Source organism: Eupeodes corollae, chromosome 3 (assembly GCF_945859685.1).
Source record: "Eupeodes corollae chromosome 3, idEupCoro1.1, whole genome shotgun sequence".
NCBI classification, from domain to species: domain Eukaryota; kingdom Metazoa; phylum Arthropoda; class Insecta; order Diptera; family Syrphidae; genus Eupeodes; species Eupeodes corollae.
In genome coordinates, this window is record NC_079149.1 from 7427932 (window position 1) to 7436331 (window position 8400).

Below are 8400 nucleotides of genomic sequence, written 5' to 3' on the forward strand. Positions count from 1 at the left end.
ACAGAAACTGCAATTTTAAGACTGGGCCTGGTCACTACTTTTGCTGAAGTACTTATATTAAAATTAAAAAATAAAATACGAATATTTTTTAGGTCTAGCAATAAACAACGTTGAGTTGTAGGAAATGTTATAAAAAAATAAATGAGGAAACGGGTTTTCTATAGCTTTAAAAAAAGCTAAAAGAGTTAAAACATTTTGTGTTGCTTGGGAAGATAAACCACCTTTGTGCTTACCTTGTCTCAATACCACTAATGAAAATAAATACTTTTTTTGATATAACGAAGAAGACTAAGAAATATATATGTTTATGTTTAAGCAACTTAAATAGTTTTAGTTCAGTTCATTTTCAAATCTTTATCCATTTTATTAGCAAAAAATACATGTTAAATTAATTGTTACATTGATGGTACATGCCGCCCGATGGGACAATTGTGTATTTGCCATAAATGGTACAAGCCGACCTATGGAACAGCCTTCAATGCACCATTATTGGTACATGCCGGCACGTGTAAATCCATCAATAGTTCGATATCACAGCTTTTCTATGACCATTATATTATGTATGACCTCTAACATAAGTATATCTACGAATTATGAACTATTTTAAGCTAGTCAGTTGCAATAAAACCTTTAATATCGAAACATAGTTTTTCAAATTATTTTATTTGGTTCTCCCTTTTCACTCCGTGCCACTTATAAACATGATTTCTAACTTGCAATGCTTAAATATTGGCTTCCAAATGTGGTCGATATTTAGATGATTTAATTTTTTAAACTAATAATCAGTCGAGCGCGTTATTAATCATAACTGCAGCTTTTTTCTCATTTTGAAAGAAATAAGGTCCGATGATACCGCCTGCGGGTGCACTTCGCCAAACAGCTGGTAATAATGGTAATAGATGCTATTGCCAGTTGGCTTGGGTTCCCATTAATAGATTAAATTTTGGAAAAGTCATAAATAGTACAGTTCAAACGTATGTGAATAACAAATGGAAGCACAAGTGAAGTTTAAGCAACATTGAAAGCAATTTAAAGGTTTCCTTTTACACAGGCGTGTGAACGTTTTATATAAAATACGTTCAAGAGAAGAGTAGAGAGTACAAAAAAGTATTACATTGAAAATCTTAAGATGAATTTTGAATTCCTACAAAGTTGCTCAGCATATAAATAATCTTCTTGCTCTTTAAAATTCTTGTTATCTTTTTTAAAATTAAGTGTAAAATTTAATAACAATAAACTTTTATCTACTTAAACTGACTTTACTTAAATTTAGCTATGAGACAATCAATAAAAGCTAATTTATTGTTTTTCTTTTCTTCAAGAACTTTTTATCAACAAAAAAAACAATTTTTTTTTTACTAAAAGCGAAATTTGTTGCAAACGAATATTTGCACACCATTTAAACCGTAATCTGCTAAATAAACTCTTTAAGTTCTTATTTAACTTGATTTCAAATGGATAAAAGGAGAACAAAAATTGAATTTAATAAATATTACTTATAATATAAAGAGGAAATATTTGTATTGGATTGTTTATGATTTTTAGTGCTTAACTCAAAAACTACTAAACTGTTTTTTCTATTAGTATAATGTCCACCCGTGTGAAGCCAGGGTGGTTTGGTAGTCAAAAGCTAACATTTTGGTTCACCATTGCCGAGCCGCCAAATGGCGGGCTTCAAATGTAAAACTTACAAAAAACCAAGAGTTGAAAAAAAAAGAAATCCAGTAACTGTTAGTAGATTTTTATTGAAAACAAAGTCAACAAATAAAAAGTATCAGACAAAAAAATAATCCATATAATTCTGGTAGACATGTTTTTGCACTTATCTCCAAAAATTGTTGACGGCTCATAGATTGGGACAAACTGTCAAGTCAATTTCCACTCCATTCTTATCCTTACATTTAGAATCTAAATAGAAAAACAAAAATATAAGAAAGCTTTTAAGGGTTTTCATCTAAAATAAAGCATTAAGTCTTTTGAAACTAATTTCGTACCTTGGTTTAACAAATTGACTTTAACTTCTATGCCGTTTTCATAACATTTACAGTCGCCGTTTAAAATATCCCGATCCAAAATAGCACGAGTGATGATACGATCTAAATTACGATTTAGTATTTCAACACTTGTCGAAAGAACAATCATTGCGAATAGAACAACGAACATCAATTTGAATGCGAACATATTTTAAAAAAATAAGCTAGAAGTAGACACTTTCTTAAGGAAGGGAAGTAACTAATGACTTTCGAAAATTGTCTTCACCTTTTATTCTGTAAAATCTGCAAAAGAATTTAAGAAAACAAATATTATAAATTTTAAAAACCCACATAGATAAGAAGTGTCAACAGTTTTTTATTGTAGTTTGTTTACTATTTTTACCTATTGTTTAATTTAGGCCTTTCAACTATATGGCTTAGACCCCAATTTCAAGGCAAAATGAAAAGCAGCAAAATATTTCTTAACTCTTTCTTGTAATCTGGATAAAAATTTGCTTGGCATAAGAAGAACGAAATTTCAAATAAATTAATCGTTTTTTTTGAAATCATTAGTTGCTTCAAATTAAGTTTTATTTTCACTACCAACAATATGCGTCTATATATTAAGAAACCTTGGTTGATTTTGTAGTTGGAAAGTCCTAAGATGTTATTGAAATCGGAGCGCTTTGAAACACTGTATTTCGAAATACTTTATGGCACTGTTCAAAGTTGTTTAGTTAATTTACTATATATCTTAAATTTTGTATTTTAAGTCCTGCAAACTTAAAATACTTTACACATTCAAAACTGATATATGAGCATCCCAAAAGGCTTCGTTTACCTTATCGATTTAGATTTTTCACCTTGTTGGAAGAATTTGAAAAACCGAATTTTGACTAACCAGAATTGGAAAATAAGGAATTTACAGTATTATAGTATTTTGAGGATTTAGTGCTTACAGAATTTCTTGTTACAATATTTTGACATGTACTACGCTCATAGCAGTTTACCCCCAACACAATTGAAACATTAATCATAAATTATGACAAACAAAAATATGATACGAGAAAAATGGGTCGTGGCCTCAGAGATTAGCGAAATAATTTCTTTTTAGCGAAAACTATATTTTGAATGGAGGTTAAAATAATATAACTATGAGCTTAAAAGTCTAAAAGTTAAACATCAACTAATCTTAAACAAAGTTTATTGCAATAAATAACTGATGTTCTGTTGACACTAATTCTTATCTCTAATTATTTCTGCTTGTCTGTTTTAAAAATTGTTGAGCATTTTTTAAGAATAAAACTTGGAGAAATTTGTTGAAAATCATTAGCTACTTCCCTAACATTAGAAAGTGTCTACTTCTACTCACAAATTTTTAAACATGTTCTCATCCAGATTGATGTTCATTGTTCTTTTCGCTATAATTGCTGTTTCGACATGTTTTCCAAACCCAATTTTGGATTCAGGAGAGAATATGGCAAATGTTGTCGTCGAACTTACTTACTTACTTACTTAAGGTGGCGCTACTGTCCGGGCGGACCTGGTCCCTAGCTCGGTCCCTAGCTAGCTATCTCCAGTTTCACACGCCAAGTTGGATGAGTTCCTCTCCCACCTGGGTGCGCCACCTGAGTTGTGATCTTCCTCAACTGCGCCGTCCCTCGGGATTGGATTCGAAGACCTTCCGGGCTGGAGCGTTGATGTCCATCCGCTTTACATGACCTAGCCATCTAAGCCGTTGGACTTTTACTCTGTTAACTAGGTCAGTGTCGCTGTACAGCCCGTACAGTTCGTCGTTATCACCATAAATGAGAATCGGGATGATGAGTGTGTTATAGATGGTGATTTTAGATACTCGAGAGAGGACTTTACTTCTCAATTACCTTCTAAGTCCAAAGAAGCAGCGATTTGCAAGAGTTATTCTTCGTTTGATTTCAGCGCTGGTGTCGTTGTCTGTGTTAATAGCGGTGCCTAGGTAGACAAAGTCCTTAACAACCTCAAAGTTATAGCTGTCCATGGTGACGTTTTATCCAAGACGTCGTCGTTCAGTGTCCTTTTTTGATGATAGCATATAATTGGTCTTGCCCTCATTGACCACTAAACCCATCTTCTTCGCTTCCGTCGCGATGCTCAAAAAACGCTCCACTGACATCACGCTTTGATCTTCCAATTATGTCAATATCATCTGCGTATCCGAGTAATTGGATGGACCTTTGGAAGATTGTGCCTCTTGTGTTGACGGTTGAGTTTTGCACAGTTCTTTGACTTGTCTTAAACCTTTTTTGACATCAAATGCATCGGTAAGATCTTTTCCGACCTTGATAGAGCAGCGTGCATTCTCCATCGTCATTCTGCACAAACGGATAAGTTTGACGGCGATGCCAAAACTAGATATTGCTCTGTAGAGCTCTTCCCTCTGGATGCTGTCAAAAGCGGCTTTAAAATCGATAAAGAGATGGTGGGTATCGATTTGAAGTTCCTTCAAAATTTGAACTAAGATCTCAGGTTTGAGTTCAGTTTTCTAGTCTAATATTGATTCTTTGGTGCACTTTGAAGTATGACTCTGGTGAATTAATAGTTCAGTGGATACTTGTCAATATTTATACAGGTCGAGGAAAAGAAGTTGATAAATATCTAAATTTACTTGAAGTTTTAGAAAACCCGTGAAATGAAATGTTTAAGTTTCAATAAGAGTTGAAAAAAAATTAAAACAAATTTGATCTGATTTCGCAACACATTTCAACACCGAATGAGTTTAAAAAAAATAACGTTTTAGTGTTACCAAGTTTTTAATTCACTGCGTTAATTCATAACTTGAAATGCATTATTACTCTCACCCAGTTACAAATGATTTTTCAACTTCAGATATCAAAACTTCAATATAATTTTTTTTACAAAATCCTACCTTAATTTTAAATGTAAAACTCTTTTAAGAAAAAATAAACAACCAAACTCTTGAACTGTTTGCTTTTCCTGGTTCCACAAAATCATGCTGATTGCTAACCAAATAGTTGCTATATGAGTATCAATAACTATTAACTTAATACCTATTGAGGTAATTTTAATCTTGATGTCTGAGATGCAATATACAGTGAAACATTTATCACAAAACTTATACCTATTTTGAGTTGTTCAATGTACCAAACAACAACAACAAAATATGGTTTGAAAATCACCTTTGGACTCATATCACAGCAAAAGTCAGCAAGCCACAAATATTATATAGAAAAGTATAGATTTGTAGTATGGAGAAAAATGCAATCACAGGTGCTTCGGTGCGTCCTTCTGCACCTCACCCTGCGCGTAATTTTGTCTTCACATCATCGCACAATCCAAGTACAGTGGGGCCGCCAAAAGTAGGTCACCACCAACAGAATAATACAAACGTCGTTTGCGTCGTCGTTGGTCGTTCGTAGTCAGCAGATTTCTTGTCTCGGAATGGCACGAATTGGCCACTGCTTGAAGCCCCTCTGGTTATTCTTGTTGCGTGTTTTGTGCTTTTTTCAACGATTTAAAAACCAATGGAAATTTAAACAAAAAATGACGCACAAACGAGACTGTATGTTGTGGGCTTGGTGCAAACCTCTTAGTTGTTTTTTAAACGACTCTGAAAATCATAGGCATAGGAGACGAGTGTATATTTTGTTGATCAGGTTTTCTTCGTGAATTTCTTTTACTTTCGTTAGACGTGAATAACGTGATTTAAAGTGAAACATTATGACGGAATGGTTTCATATCACATAGATGAGGCTTTACTGCATTTTCCCTTGGTGTACCTGTTCCATACACAAAAATTGCGTGACGTAGAGCTGTCATTGTTGCTGTTGGTTGATTAAAGCTTTCAGGGCATAAAATGGAAAATATGTATGAAGACAAACAGCGATTTGTATGGACTGTTGTCTTTATAAAGAACATTTTATATTCAAGTCATGTCCCAATGACGTTTGAGAGTCTCTGATATCAGTCACACCATAAAATGAACTGAAAGAATACAAAAAAACAACGTCCCACTGACTAAACTAAACCTCTACAACATATACTTGATATGCTATATGCAAAAATATTGGTTGATTTGGTCAAGTTTTATGAATTTAAAGAAATAAGACTTATCATGACTGATGAGAGGAATAGAAAACTACAGAGTTCATGCAACAAAGCTACAAAAGTAAAACTACATAAAAAGGACTGCCAATTTAAAATCTCACTTCTTAAGCTCATAGGAAAATGGACACACATCAAAATAATTTTGTTTAAACTTAACTCACACGAGTCATACAAAAATTGCTGTCTTGTAACATTGCAACAAAGCAAATTATTTTTATGATTTTATTTCGAAACACAAGATCCGAGGAGACAACTTGTATGCAAAACACAACATTTTATGCATAAAAGTATATACATACATAGCTTAGCTACCGACTTTAAATCAATGGTAAAGCTACAACTACAAACCAACATAAGAAAACAAATTTCTTAATGGAGAACTAAAAATCACAATCACACCAACAAGAAAACTACAAAAAAACTTCGCTACAATCCTTCATAAGAGAAATAGACTCCGGTCAGTTGGACAAAGAAAATTCGGATCAACCGTATTCAGCCTCCATTTTGTATCAGAATTTGTACTTCACTTAATGTCTAAGTAGACTCATTAAGACGCTTTTTGAGGATTTTTTTACGAATTTTTTTAAAAATTGAAATTACAAAGTTTATCATACATGAGAAATCGATCGATTTATTTCGAACTTTCAGCTGTACAGTGTTTTTGAGATGAAGTCTACTTTTTTTAAGGGCGTACGAACGAACTTGGAGCTCCTCTAATTTTTAAATAAAACTGTGTAAGATTTTTGAAATACATAAAAATGATCACATAGCGCACCCATTGAGCGCAGAGTGAAAAAATTGCCTAAAATTTTGAAGAGTATTCTGGAATACTATATTCCAGAGGCTGGCCAATTTGAAGTATCAGTAAATCATGATTAATTGCAATATTTTTAATACCATTAATTCGAAAACTAAGTACTTTTTAGGAAAAAGGTTCAATTTCAAATGAAAAAAGAGGCTGGGAAAAGATCGACACTGATAACTTGGCACCCGTGTGCATCTGACTATTATTCTAAAACTCAACGAAAAACTATTATAATAACAACATTTTGTGTGAAAAATTTAAAAAAACCTGAGTCGAAAACCTTTTCTTATGTGTTTTTGTTCGTGTTTTTTACAAAAAGTTTTGCAGAATTTTTCATAAAACAATAACCAATAGTTATTGTGTTGTTGTGTATGCAATTTTTTGCATATGATAAAATAAATTTGATTTCAACAACTACATATTTTCGTTTACGAATATTTAAATCAAAACCAAATTTTATTAATTTTATTAATTTTAGAAGAATTTTTTTAAAAGTTTTTATATCTTATAATAATTATATTATTTCTCTAAGAATAATTTCTTATGTCGGCAACAAAAATAAGCATAGAATGAAATAATTTTAAAGTCAAGAAATTCATGAATTTTTGAAATATTCGAATGCAACATCAGTTTTTACCAATTTTTGAGTTCATTTGTAAATTCTTTATTTTTTGAAAAAACAACTGACACTCAGATATTTCTTAAAATATTAATAAAAGTAAAAATAATATTTTGTATAAGAAAACCATTATTTGAAGGGATTATCTTTAATTTTTGAAAAGATATTCGAGCCGAAAATCAATTTTTCCAACATTTAATATTTTTTTGTTTTTTGTTTTAATTTTTCTACAAAACCGTTTTTTATTTTTTCTCAAAATGTTTTTTTTTTTCGTCGCCTTAGTTATTCATTTTTAACTTCTCATAGATTGTAACTGGTGCGATTTGTCAAATTGAAAATTTTTCTTTTTTTTTCTCCACGTTTTAAGGTGCCAAGAGTCGAAATAAAATATTTTTAGAGAGATTTCTGTGTGTGCGTGTGTACGTACGTTCGTACCTCCGTATTTTCACGAAGTTTTTTCGTCGTTCATAGCTCAAGAACCAGTAGAGATATCGGCTTCTAATTAATTTTGCTATACAGACAATAAAGCAGAAAGAACTCTCAAAAATATTGAGTGGATAATCTTGTTAGCATAGCAGATTAAAAAAAGGTGATAATTTTGGTTAACTCCAAAAATCTCACGAACCAATAACGATAGAGATTTTAATTAAATTTTATATTATATGTTTATTGTAAGGTGATACCAAACAACAATATTTTCGAAAATTATAAATCAAAAAAACTGAACAAAAACAATTGAAACCTCGATTATTTTTCGATTTTATTTAAAAAACAATTGAATGCAACAATCGAATTGACAGTTTACAAAAAATAAAAAAATATTGGCTTTAAACTAATTTTATCGCATAAAAACATTGTTTGTTGATATTCAGAAAGTTACAAAAAAATTTTACTAAAAT

General features: G+C 31.5%; 1 long non-coding RNA gene across 1 annotated transcript; it reads right to left on the reverse strand.

Annotated features, from left to right (window-relative positions):
• Nucleotides 1-1725: 1725 nt before the first annotated feature.
• LOC129948930 (uncharacterized) lies at nucleotides 1726-2218 on the reverse strand. The gene is made up of 2 exons (XR_008781979.1): nucleotides 1995-2218; nucleotides 1726-1908 (listed from the first exon to the last, which is right to left on the reverse strand). It is a non-coding gene; the product is annotated as an uncharacterized LOC129948930 (long non-coding RNA).
• Between the last annotated feature and the right edge of the window lie 6182 nt (nucleotides 2219-8400).